Source organism: Anabrus simplex, chromosome 7 (genome assembly GCF_040414725.1).
Source record: "Anabrus simplex isolate iqAnaSimp1 chromosome 7, ASM4041472v1, whole genome shotgun sequence".
In the NCBI taxonomy this organism is placed as follows: Eukaryota; Metazoa; Arthropoda; class Insecta; order Orthoptera; family Tettigoniidae; genus Anabrus; species Anabrus simplex.
Window position 1 is genome coordinate 54,848,412 of NC_090271.1, and position 13,593 is coordinate 54,862,004.

A 13,593-nucleotide genomic window follows, 5' to 3' on the forward strand; every position below is an offset into this window, starting at 1 on the left:
GACTGCCGACAGTGGGGTTCGAACCCACTATCTTCCGAATAAAGGATACTGACCGCACTTAAGCGACTGCAGCTATCGAGTTTGGTGAAAACATTTATTAGGGGACAAATTAGGTGTCCCCATACTGCGAAAAATATTGAAGGATTAAAGGTCCCAGAGAGGTTTCAAATTGTGAGTTTTAGACAGCTCTATCAAACTAGAAAAACAAATTTCTAAAATCGCTTCCGGCCTAAATGCAGTTACGAAAAAACAGCCTAAGATTACTTGTTCCTTTACTCGTTTTCATTTTGATCCAAATCCTATCCAAATTAACTTATTTACATAATTCTTTCTCTAATCTGTTCCTTGCTTCAATACACTCAGGAATATTTGAATAACGTCCACACCGAATGTAGTTATAAGGGCTTAAGAGAAACTCTGCATTGTCTCACATTAGCGCTCGTAGTGGTGCTTAAGTGAAACAATACACTGTAGGAATAAATTTATAGGAATAAATAAATTAAGAACTGTGGATATTATTCTTTCTGATGTAGACTATGTGTAACGTTTTGTGCCTCTTAGTCCCTCGGTAAAGGAAACCTGTGCGTTCCTGACTTGCTTCAATAATTTAACTAAATAAGGAACCAAAAATACAATAACCGACTTGAAGAGACGTATCTGCTCTGTTACTGTGAAATCGGAGCTCGGCAGGTACTGAACCCGGGTGTGTCCGTGTCCATGACGGTGACACTAGGAATGCATGGGGCACAGCAACTGGATAAAGAAGAGATAAAATGTGAGTGAAGATCATGGGACGATCTCCGAAGAAATAAGAGTCAAAAGGAGGAAGATTTGTTAGAGATGTAATCAGGACATGGAGATTATGACCAGAAGATTGTCGGAGACAACGGGTAAGACGAGAGGAAAGACGCGAAAAAAGTGGGTTGTCGAACTCTGGAAGGATGCACAGAGATGGGGACCAAGGTGGAAGGGACAGTGAACTGGAGAAATAATTATGCACCAACCAATGTGCCAGAGCTCAATGACAGGAAAATACAGAGGGGCAGGATAGAGAAACACCAGGGGGGTGGGAGAGACAAGAGAAGAAAACCAAACCCCAAACTCCATAGCGCAACAGCCATTCCTGCTCAGCCTGGAGGCCGGCCTATTAAGAGGTTTCGTGCGGTCAGCACAACGAATCGTTATTCTTAGCTTTCTAGACCGGGGCCGCTATCTCACCGTCACATAGCTTCTTAATTGTGATCACGTAGGCTGAGTGGACCTCGTACCAGCCCACACACTGATTTATTATGAACGATATGCAATATAAAGCTAAGTTTAGAATAGCATAAGCAGATAATTCCCCAAAAATGGGTGGAAGCATATAACGGTTATAACGACCTTGGGCCTTCACCTGAGAGGTGTGCGTGGACGTACTCATTAATAAATGAAAGACGTGTTTCAAGGAGTATTCTATTTAACTAATCACGATCATTAGTATGTTTGACACCGAATTAAGATCTTTTTCATAACCGGGATAGCAACACGACATTATTAACAGTAATAATAATTTCGTGTGGCTACTTCTAGCCGAGTGCAGCCCTTGTAACGCAGACCCTCCGATGAGGGTGGGCGGCATCTGCCATGAGTAGGTAACTGCGTGTTATTGTGGTGGAGGATAGTGTTATGTGTGGTGTGAGAGTTGCAGGAATGTTGGGAACAGCACAAACACCCAGCCCTCGGGCCATTGGAATTAACCAATGAAGGTTAAAATCCCCGACCCGGCTGGGAATCGAACCCGGGACCCTCTGAACCGAAGGCCAGTACGCTGACCATTCAGCCAACGAGTCGGACATTATTAACAGTTATAACAGTAATCTGTATATGAAATGAGAAACTAACCTCACCGGGAGGATGCATGAATTAAACAATGTCTAATGACAACCTATGACCAAGTATTATCTTAAAAACTAATACATAGGCTATATATAAAGGAAAATACAAGATAGAACTTAAACAAGACTAGACTTACAACGGCAGGTACCGAAAATACGAAGGATCAATGGTAATGCAATTTAAATACTCACAATATATATAATACACAATTAGAAGAGATTCTAAGATTTGAACATAGAAAAAGAAGTATTCACATTGAGAAAGATACACTGTTTACATGAGTAGCCAGGACACACTTCAGTCTAGCCAACTTGAGCACAGCTGTTCCAAGTGTTCTATAAAAAAAAAAGGAGCGAGCTCACTACGTTTACCGCATCGGCGCGACAGGCAAAGTCCAAAGTTCTATTCTATACTCTTTGGCTCAAAGCACGAATCCAAGATTTAAGAAAAGAGAGAGAAAGAATGTAGGAGTAAAATTACACGGAAAAAGAGCAGAAACATTTAATAGTCCATCATGGATTAGGTTCCCAGGATCATCTACTACTACAGACCAATGCTCAATCTCAAACTAAGACTTTATAAAAAACAGAACTGGGAAGAACTATCAGACCCAGAAAATCGAAAGGTCTCCCCCCCTCCTCTACTGAGTCATTGAAGACACTTCAACTGGAATGAATTGGAATAGAGTCGTTATGGAGACGAAGTCGAAATAAGTTCCAGTCTCGTACTGATCCGTTGCACACTGACCAAGTGTGAAATGACAGCCGAGAATTTATAGCCAGAAAAGAGTAACGTAGGCAGACGTAATGGCAAGGGCGAGAGAGCAAAGGGACTGGAAAGTTCAAGAATACAGGAGAAGTTGAAAAGACAAGATTAGCGTATATAGAAGTGTAGCGATCCAGGGAATAATATAAAGTTAAAAACGTGTGCAAGGATATGGATGGTGGAAGGTAAGGGAACATTACAACAACCAGGTAAAGTCCCCGTCCTGGCGAGGAATCGATCTCTGGTCCTCCGGGTAAGAGGGAGATAAGCTATCCCAGCACCAGCCGAGACAAGAGAAGAGAACACTGATAATATCAGCTGAGGAAGGGGAGAGAAGTAATAAGACAGCGAAATCCCAAACCATGACAAAACTTCCTGTGGTCCTACAGAGACCGAAACAAAAGAATAATAAGAAGAAGGAGGTTGATGATGGTTAACAAATTATTATTATTATTATTATTATTATTATTATTATTATTGTTATTATTTATTGTCCTATTCCTAGGCTGAATGGTCAGCATTGAGGCCTTCGGTTAGAAAGAACTCGGGTTCAATTTCCGGCCGGGTCGGGAATTTTAATGGTTTCTGATTAATTCTTCTGGATCGGGGACTGATGTTTATGTGTATGTCCCGACACAGTCTTCTTCATACTCAAACAACACACCATACTACAAACACCACAAAGCACGCAATAGTGATTAGATCCCTCCAAATAGCGTTGACATAAGGAAGGGCATCCAGCCGTAAACCAAGGCCAAATCCACTTGGGTGGCACAGTTCGTACCCGTGATCTCATAAGGTCTGGGAAAAGCGTTATATTACTATTATTATTATTATTATTATTATTATTATTATTATTATTATTATTATTATTATTATTATTATTATTATTATTGCTACTGCTACTTTTATCATGATCTTCGAGTTACATTAGTCCTATAACACGTGAATAATTAATGATTTGATTGTCCTAATTTCTTATACTCTCATCCTTACGTGGTTTTTTTTCTTTACGTCGCACCGACACAGATAGGTTTTATGGCGACGATGGGATAGGGAAGGCCTACGAGTGGGAAGCAAGCAGCCGTGGCCTTAATTAAGCTAGATCTCCAGCAATTGCCTGGTGTGAAAGTGGGAAACCACAGAAAACCATCTTCAGGGCTGCCGACAGTGGGATTCGAACCCACTATCTCTCGGGCGCAAGCTCACAGCTGCGCGACTCTAAGCGCACGGCCAACTCGCCCGGTCATAGAAGATCAACCGAGTGAATTGGCCGTGCGATAAGCGTAACGTTGTTGTGAGCTTGCAATCGGGAGATGGGAAGAGGAGTGTTCGAATTCCACTATCGACAACCCTGAAGATGGTCTTCAGTAGTTTCTCATTTTCATATCGCTTCACCACCACATGATTTCCACATTGTAAACTAATAATAATAATAATAATAATAATAATAATGATAATACCGATCTCGATAGCTGCAGTCGCTTAAGTGCGCCCAGTATCCAGTAATCGGGAGATAGTGGTGTTCGAGCCCCACTGTCGGCAGCCCTGAAGATCGTTTTCCATGGTTTTCCATTTTCACACCAGGCAAATGCCGGGGCTGTACCTTAATTAAGGCCACGGCCACTTACTTCCAATTCCTAGGCCTTTCCTATCCCATCGTCCCCGTAAGGCATATCTGTGTTGGTGCGACGTAAAGCAAATAATAATAATAATAATAATAATAATAATAATAATAATAATAATAATAATAATAATAATAATAGTAATAATAATAATAATAATAATAATAATAATAATAATAATAATAATAATAATAATAATAATTTTATTGTCTTTACGTCCCACTAACTACGTTTAAGATTTTCGGAGACGCCGAGGTTCCGGAGTTTTGTCCCGCAGGTATTCTTTTACGTGTCAGTAAATCTAGCGACACGAGACTGACGTGTTTGAGCACCTTCAAATACAACCGGACTGAGCCAGGATAGAAACCTGCCAAGTTGGGGTCAGAAGGCCAGCGCTTTCACCGTCTGAGCCACTCAGCCCCGCATACTGTAGACTACCGGTACCTCAATTAATGCCACGGATCCTACCTTCCCAACCCTAACTCTATCCCTTGCACGTGCTAGCGCGACGACAAAGCTCTTGATTAGAACATCGATGGAGATATAGCGTGCACCACTGATGTTGATACAGCACCTGGCTAACAAAATTTCCAATTATAATTGTATGGTAGTCGTACACAGTGACACACATTATCTGGTATTGTTTGTTCTCCTCAGGCTATTACAGTACAGATAAAGTCAATGGGTCATTACAGAAAATGGCAATGACGATATAATTGGTTAGTTAGAGTGGCAATGCAGTGAGACATCACAACTGTTTGTAAATAATTATAGACTCTGGTCCCAGTTACCAGCAATTAATTGTCAGTATGTTCCAATAATTTAGAACACGAGAGGCCGAGAGCCAACAGCAAGAAATATCTTAACAATAGGGTGTATTCTCAACGGTGAGGTATTTTGTATGTGTCACAAGATAAATTGCCAAGAATGAATTTCAAATTCATATTCTCCCTTGTGTTATGCTCGACTACTTGCTTCGAAAATATCAGAGTACAAAGTGAGGAAGCTTGCTGTTACCACCTACGCCATCGAGTAATGAGTTATTTTATTAATGTTTAATGTTTAATATTTAATGTTGAAAACCTTTCTTAGCGGACAAAGTACGGGTCCCCGAACTACGAAAAACGTAAAATTAAGCAATGTCCTCAATTGTGCCGAAATTTGAATTAAGGACGTCCTTCTGGTAAGCAATCACTCCAATGGCTGAGGAACTACGGAAGATTGAGAGGTCCGAGACGTTCGAATATAAGGAGGACCACGACCCGTAGTATGCGGTGGTAGTGGTGGTGATTATTACTTGTCGGCCCCAGCGTTTGCGGGTAGGGAGCAAAGCAAAGTCATCTCCGAACAGGCCATGAAGGCTCTTGGAGGAGTAGAAGGTAAAGGCTTCCACCATTGTTAACCTCGTCCCGTGATGGGGTAGAGTGGTTAGCTCTACGCCCGGCCGCCTTTGCCCCCAGGAATTAACCTGGTACTAAGTTTTGGTGTAGGCTGAGTGAACCTCAGGGTCATATGCACCTCCGGAAGTGGAAATCTCGTTTCTTAAAATTTACGACTTCCTGACGGGGATTCGAACCCACGTCCTTCCGGGCGAACTGAGCACGCCTTTACCGCCTCGGCCAGGCAACCCCTTGCGGGTAGGGAGATTGCCTCTTATCGTGAGACCATGACCTCTATTTCCGGCTCGTTCACGGATATTTAGCCTTATCGGAGAGTTAGTGGGAGATTCACAAATAGTAAACCTGGATAATGACGACCTAGTTATTTCCTCCGGCTATGCCAGAATTCGCTGTTCAGGCGTCCTGAGCGAAGTATACATGCAGTAGGGTGGCCCATGTTCTTCCGCTCGTCATCTGTCCAACAGCACGAGGATTATCCACCCTGGAGATGATCACGCCCCGTGTTACTTAAGTCACATATTCCAACGGTGTGCTAGCAATAGCACCAGAACTATAACTAAGGTCTTTATCCGAGAGCAGGAAGGGCAAGGCCATTGCCGCTCAGTCGTTAAAGCTTCGGCCACTGATTCTACTGGCTATAATTCCGTATCGGACTAGAGTTACGATACTTGTCACCCCGCTGGCATGTACCACATCGCCAACACCATGTTAAACTAAATAATGTAAAAATTGTATTTTTCATTTCTTGATAATTTCCAGTTCTATTATTGTTTATGCGCCTCGTCATGCCTTCTACCCTTGTTTATATCAGTCTTACCGAAGAATCCTTTGTAACAAAGAGAGGAATATGCTTTATCAATTTTTATTGCGGTAGAAAATTTACTAGGCTCGATACTGAAATATATTGTCTGTCCCAAATGGGCCGACATGTGTATCACCCGCCATTTTAAGGTTACCTCACCGACAGGACAGCCACTATCTCGAGAGGAGGAGCAGGAGACGCTGAAGACTTCGTCAGACAGTGTCGATAGTAGTTGCAAGGTATGGCACGAAATGCACGCTTCACTGAAGAAATGCTTATGGCCGCTGATTGAGACGCTTTTTCTCACAAGCTCGGCGGTCAAGAATTGCAGGAATTCAAAAAGTGCTATTGAACATTGAAATGGAACATTAAAGGACTCTCGTGACAATATTACCATTCCTGCACCAATAGGTATCTTAGTTTCAAATCAGGATAACTTAATTGATGCTGGGGTTGTAGTAAGGATGTAAAGGAGAGGGCATATAAGTCTCTGGTAAGACCCCAACTAGAGTATGGTTCCAGTATATGGGACCCTCACCAGGATTACCTGATTCAAGAACTGGAAAAATCCAAAGAAAAGCAGCTCGATTTGTTATGGGTGATTTCCGACAAAAGGGTAGCGTTACAAAAATGTTGTAAAGTTTGTGTTGGGAGGATTTGAGAGAAAGAAGAAGAGCTGCTCGACTAAGTGGTATGTTCCGAGCTGTCAGCGGAGAGATGGCGTGGAATGACATTAGTAGACGAATAAGTTTGAGTGGCGTTTATAAAAGTAGGAAAGATCACAATATGAAGATAAAGTTGGAATTCAAGAGGACAAATTGGGGCAAATATTCATTTATAGGAAGGGGAGTTAGGAATTGGAATAACTTACCAAGGGAGACGTTCAATAAATTTCCAATTTCTTTGAAATCATTTAGGAAAAGGCTAGGAAAACAACAGATAGGGAATCTGCCACCTGGGCGACTGCCCTAAATGCAGATCAGTATTGATTGATTGATTGAATTTCTAAATATACATCCAACGTCTCGGACCTCTTAATCTTTCGTAGTTCATCAGCAATTGGAGTGATTGTTTACCGGAAGGACGTTCAAATAAGGTAATAAAGAGAAACATCTGCTAGGTGTCTCTGCTGTGGAGATTGAAACGTTGTTGCATTCCTTTGGTAAACATTCATTCAGTTACTTCGTGAAATAATCAGTACTTGTGGCATTTTTAAAACAGATAGGTGAATTCCGGGATAAACACGATCGGATACGGAAACAAATCCTGTACTGTAACTTCAGCTTTAATTGGAAACTGAGGACACTAAAGTAGGCTCTTTGTTAATTTGTGCCGATTCACTGAGCTGGCGATGCGCGTTACTGTAGTAGAAGCAGAGTTCTTACCGATCTGGAAAGCAGTTAATGTTCCAGAGAAATAGTTTTAATTACGAGCAGTGCGGCGCTAGTGGAAAAGAAAATCACCCATTACCGAAAATCTATTTAATTTTAAACTCGACTGAGCTCCATGCTGGAAATGTTCATTCACACGCAAGGAAATTGATCAAGTGAATCTTAGAATTTAAATCCTTTGTGATAAGTGAGATTTGAGTACGAAATCTCTGGGTGAGACTTCAGAGAGAGTTGTTTACAAACTAGCCTTCGTGCTACTGCTGTCGTCTCTCTATAGATCAACAGAAACTGAGTTACGAATCTATAACACGTCTGTTATTATTAATATTATTCTATATATTAAAAAAAGGTTTACTGAAAACAGATTTGTCCAGTCCATTCGTCCATTCTACTGGACCGAATTGCTTCATATTTTTTATTCTCTCCCGTATTATCTGCCGATGAATCATCAGGCACTGATGGTTCTCTAATTTCAGTCAAATTTGAGTAACCTTAAAATCAAATCATTAAATGATAACTCCAGTAAAGATATAGATGTTGATTCCCATAGGGAACCTGATATATTTGTTCTGAATGAGTAAATTTATAATACCAATATAGTTGTTCTGTTATTGGACATTATACATTTTCCAGCTAACTCATTCCTGGTTGCCAGTGTTTCAGCCCAGTGTGCTCATCAGTTGGTCATCATAGTGCTTTGGCATTGCCGGTGGTTCTAAGTAGCCTACGCCTCCACCGTATGCACTAGCCATGCGCCTTCGTAGATGTGCTATTTACCAACTGATGATATATCAATCAACTTCATGATAAAGAAATAAAGAAATCCACAAAAAGGTCACTTGATACGTAAATAACAGGTAATAATACAAATCCTGAAGGTAAACATTCAAAAAATACCCTGCCACTAAAGTAAAGACACAATATCTGACCAATTCATAACAAATACTGCAAGTTCTCTGATAATAATAGTAATAATAATAACAATAATAATAATGACTTCATAATAATGAAAATAAAAATCCACAGCCTGTTTCCGGAATGGAATGAATGAAGCCCCATCTAGCGGCGAGGATAGGAATTGTGCCGGGTTTCGAAGCCTGTCGCACTCCTCTGGGGCAATGATTACTGAAGGATGGATGAAATGAAAGGATATTGGAGAGTGTTGCTGGAATGAAATATGACACCCGGAGAAAATCCTGTCCCGCCTCCGTTTTTTCCAGCACATATCTCACAAGGAGTGGCCGGGATTTGAACCAGGGAACTCAGCGGTGAAAGGCCACGAAGGCTCTAAACGTAATAATAATAATAATAATAATAATAATAATAATAATAATAATAATAATAATAATAATAATAATAATTTGATTCCCGTCACATCGAAACATACATGTGCTATGGTGACGAAGGAATGTGAAAGGGATAATACTGGGAAGGAGCAATAATAATAATAATAATAATAATAATAATAATAATAATAATAATAATAATAATAATTGTACCGGGAGGTACACCTCAACCCCGCACATTTAAAAGAAGTGCCTTAAGGAACTCTATCTACCGAACAAAACGCGAAACTGCTAATACATAAAAGTTGGGACATTAATCAGAAGATGTCATTACTGAATAACCGAGAAGTTTGTTATTTTAAAGTTTCCTAATCTGACTGGATTTCTTTGTTTTGTTTTGGTGTACATCAAGAAGTTTGAACTTTTCTCCATATATGTCTCTACAAAAAGTGAGGTCAAGCACTCTGGTGCATTCATATATTTTCACATGTTCTCTCAACTAAATTAACTTTCACTTATTTTAATATTTCAAAGTTTGCAAGACTTCCTTCTCATCCCGCCAGCTTTTGAGTCTGACCAATCAAAAAATTCTGCATTTATTTTTCAACCAATAATAGGCTTCTTGTAACTTTTTATTCTGACAATAAAAATGAGAGGGTGTGTCCGGATTCAGTCCAGAGCCTTCTCGAACCGTCCCCTCGGGCATATAAGCTGCGGCTTTTTCGAGCTACCTTGTCTTATTGATCGTCGAAGTTCTGAGTGTGTGTGTGTGTGTGTGTGTTAAGACAGGAGGCGGGGTGCCTCATTCTACAGCAGGCAGAACATCAGCCCAGGTAATGGCCATCAGTTTTCTATCTCCGTAGCTTACCCGAGGGGAAGGTCGTAATCTTCAACTATGTAACTATCTGTTTTCTAAAATGTAAACTTTCTTCCTGCTAATGTAAAATTTCATAAAGATTTAAACTGTAAATCGAGGATAGAGAGTGCATTACCCTCTCGAGTCCCCCTTCAATTTATCTTGAGGTGACTAAGATTTTGTAACAGTTTCTCTTCCTGTAAAACTTTAATTAACCTTCCTTCTAGTCACCTCAGTAGCTTGGGATTAGCCTCTGCATCATCGGGCCGCGAGCCCAAGTAGGGTTTTATTCTTGGTTTTCTTGGAGCGCCAGTGTACGCCTCCATACACTTTGAGTTTGAGCCAGTAATTTAACCTGTTCTTCTTTTCCACAAAGGCCCAGTAGTTTGGGTAATATATACCCCTGTGTACAAAAATTGTAAATTGTAGGTTGGGCCTAGAGAGGCCAGAAGTGTAAGGTTTTTGTATAATGCTGCCTTGAGTAGGTTGTTAGAAACTTGGAGCTCAACCTCCTAGGTTGAAGTTGGAGAGCATGTAAGCTCTTTTCTGAGATTGCTGTAACATTGAGGGGTGTCCATGGAAGCCTGTAAATTGTACCGGTTGGAGTAAAGTGCTCTGTCCTGGGTAATATCTATCCTTGTCTATCTAAACGGTACATTTGCGGCGCTGTAAACTTGTAATTTGGAGCTTGAAGCTCAGAAATTGTAAATTTCGTGTATCAACATTGCCTTGTACCTATAACCGTGCTATTTCACTAAATGAAAATTTTTGTTAAGTTTGAGATTTGAAAAGAAATATAACCTTTATTTTAAAGTTTCAATTTAATTTTTGATATCGTTCTTACACCTGTCTCCGTTCCACGGAAACTCCGTAACAATAATAATAAGGGCTTTACGTCCCACTAACTACTTTTTTGGTTTCCGGAGACGCCGAGGGGTCGGAACTTTGTCACGTAGGAGTTATTTTACGTGTTGGTAAATCTACGTATTTGAGAACCTTCAAATACCACCGGACTGAGCCTGGAACGAACCTGCCACTTGGAGCCAAAAGGCCAGCGCCTCAACCGTCTAAGCCATTCAACCCGCGGGTGAAAGTTCAGAGAGAGTTTTTCACAAACTAATCCTCGTCCTAGTGCTGTCGTCTCTCTATAGACAAACATAAAATGAGTTCCTAATCTATAACACGTGTATTAATAACAACAACAACAAAATTATTATTATTATTATTAATAATAATAATAATAATAATAATAATAATAATAATAATAATAATAATAATTTCACATCATATCGCAACAGACAGGTGTTATGGTGTCGATGGGATAGTAAAGGGGTCAAAGTGGGAAGGAAGCGATCGTGGCCTTAATTAAGGTATAGCCCCAGCATTTGCTTGGTGTGATGTGACGTCGAGTGCCCTCTAGAAAGGCCTGGTTCAGTTTCCTTAAGTGGACGTCCATGGGTGACCTGCACGTCTAGGTGAGTGGTGGCGATGCTGAGGACCACTTTGAGTTGGTGAGGGAGTGAAGCCTGTGGTCACCACATAACCTACTCATATCTATATATATAAAGTAGCTTGTCCTGACTGACTGACTGACTGACTGACTGACTGATTCATCATCGCCGAGCCAAAACTACTGGACATAAAGAAATGAAATTTTGGAGATATATTCATATTAAGATGTAGGTGCTCGCTAAGAGAGGATTTTTGGATATTCCGTCGCTAAGGGGGTGAAAAGGGGGGTGAAATTTTAAAATGAGTGTGTCTATATCTCAAAACTTTAAAAGTTTACAGATGTGAAAATTGGTATTTAGAATCTTCTTTAAAAATAAGGAAACACGTATTTTTTGTTTTGAGACAATCCCAATAGGAGGGGCACAAAAGGGTGAAAAAGGGGTTGAATGCCTTTAATCGGGATACCGGTACTTATATCTCAGAAACTGAAGATATTACAGACATGAAAATTGGTACTTTTGATCTCTTTTAAAAATAAAGAAACACGTATTTTTTGTTTGGGGGAAATCCAATTAATGGGAGGGTGAAAAGGGGGTGAATTTTTAAAATGGGTGCATCTATATCTCAAAACTCTTAAAGTTTACAGATGTAAAAATTGGTACTTAGAATCTTCATTAAAAACAAAGAAACACGTATTTTTTTGTTTTCGGAAAATCCCAATAGGAGGGGTGAAAAGGGGTGAAAACGTGGTTGAATGACTTTCATGAGGATACTTATATCTCAGAAACTGAAGATATTACAGACCTGAAAATTGGTGTTTAGGATCTCCTTTAAAAATAAAGAAATACATATTTTTTTGTTTTTGGAAAATCCAATTAATGGGGGGTGTGAAAAGGGGGTGAATTTTTAAAATGAGTCTATCTATATCTCAAGACTTTTAAAGTTTAAAGATGTAAAAATTGGCATTTAGAATCTCCTTTAAAAATAAAGAAACACGTATTTTTTTGTTTTCGGAAAATCCCAATTGGAAGGGTGGAAAAGGGTGAAAAAGCGGTTGAATGCCTTTAATGAGGCTACTTATATTTCAGAACCTGAAGATATTACAGACCTGAAAATTGGTATTTGGGATTTACTTTAAAAATAAAGAAACAGGAATTTTTTTGATTTTGGAAAATCCAAATAATGGAGGGTGAAAAGGGGGGTGAATTTTTAAAATGAGTGTGTCTACATCTTAAAACTTTAAAAGTTTACAGATGTAAAAAAATGGTATTTAGAATCTTCTTTAAAAATAGAAGAACACGTATTGTTTGCTTTCTTTAAATCCCAATAGGAGGGGTGTAAATGGGTGAATAATGGGATGAATGCCTTTAATGAGGATACATATATCTCAGAAACTGAAAATATTACGGAACTGAAAATTTGTATATGGGAGCTCCTTTAAAAATAAGGAAACACGTATTTTTTTGTTTTTGGAAAATCGAATTAATGGGGGTTAAACAGGAGTGACAAACTGGGGTGAATTTTTTGAAAGACTATATCTACAGAATATCTGAGAAACGTAAAATGTTATAGACGTAAAAAGTGGGTATTTGGAATCTCCTGTAAATGTAAAGAAAGATAGGTGATTTGTTTTCGGAAACTCCACGTAAGGGGAAATAAAAAGGGGTGAAATTTTAAAAAGCGAATTTCTACAGTATATCTCAAAAACTTAACATGTTACAGAAGTGAAAAATGGTATTTTTATCTCTATTAAAAATAAAGAAACGTTTATTTTCAGCTTTCGGAAATACCACTTGGGTGGAAGGGGGGGGGGGGTAAAAGTGACTGAAAATGGTGTTGAATTCTTTTAATTAGGCTACTGATATCTCAAAAATGAAGATATTACAGACGTGAAATCTGCTTTGGAATCTGCTTTAAAAGTAAAGATACACGTATTCTCGGAAAATCCAATGAAGGGGGGGGGGGGGTGAAAGAATTGAAAAATTAATTGAATTAATTGTATGAAAATACATACATCTAATAGAAAAGGAGTGAAAAGGAGTTGAATTCCTTTCATGAAGACACATAAATCAAAAACTGAAGAAGTTAGATTCGTGATAATTACTATTTAGAAGATCCTTTACTATTAAGGAAACAAGTAT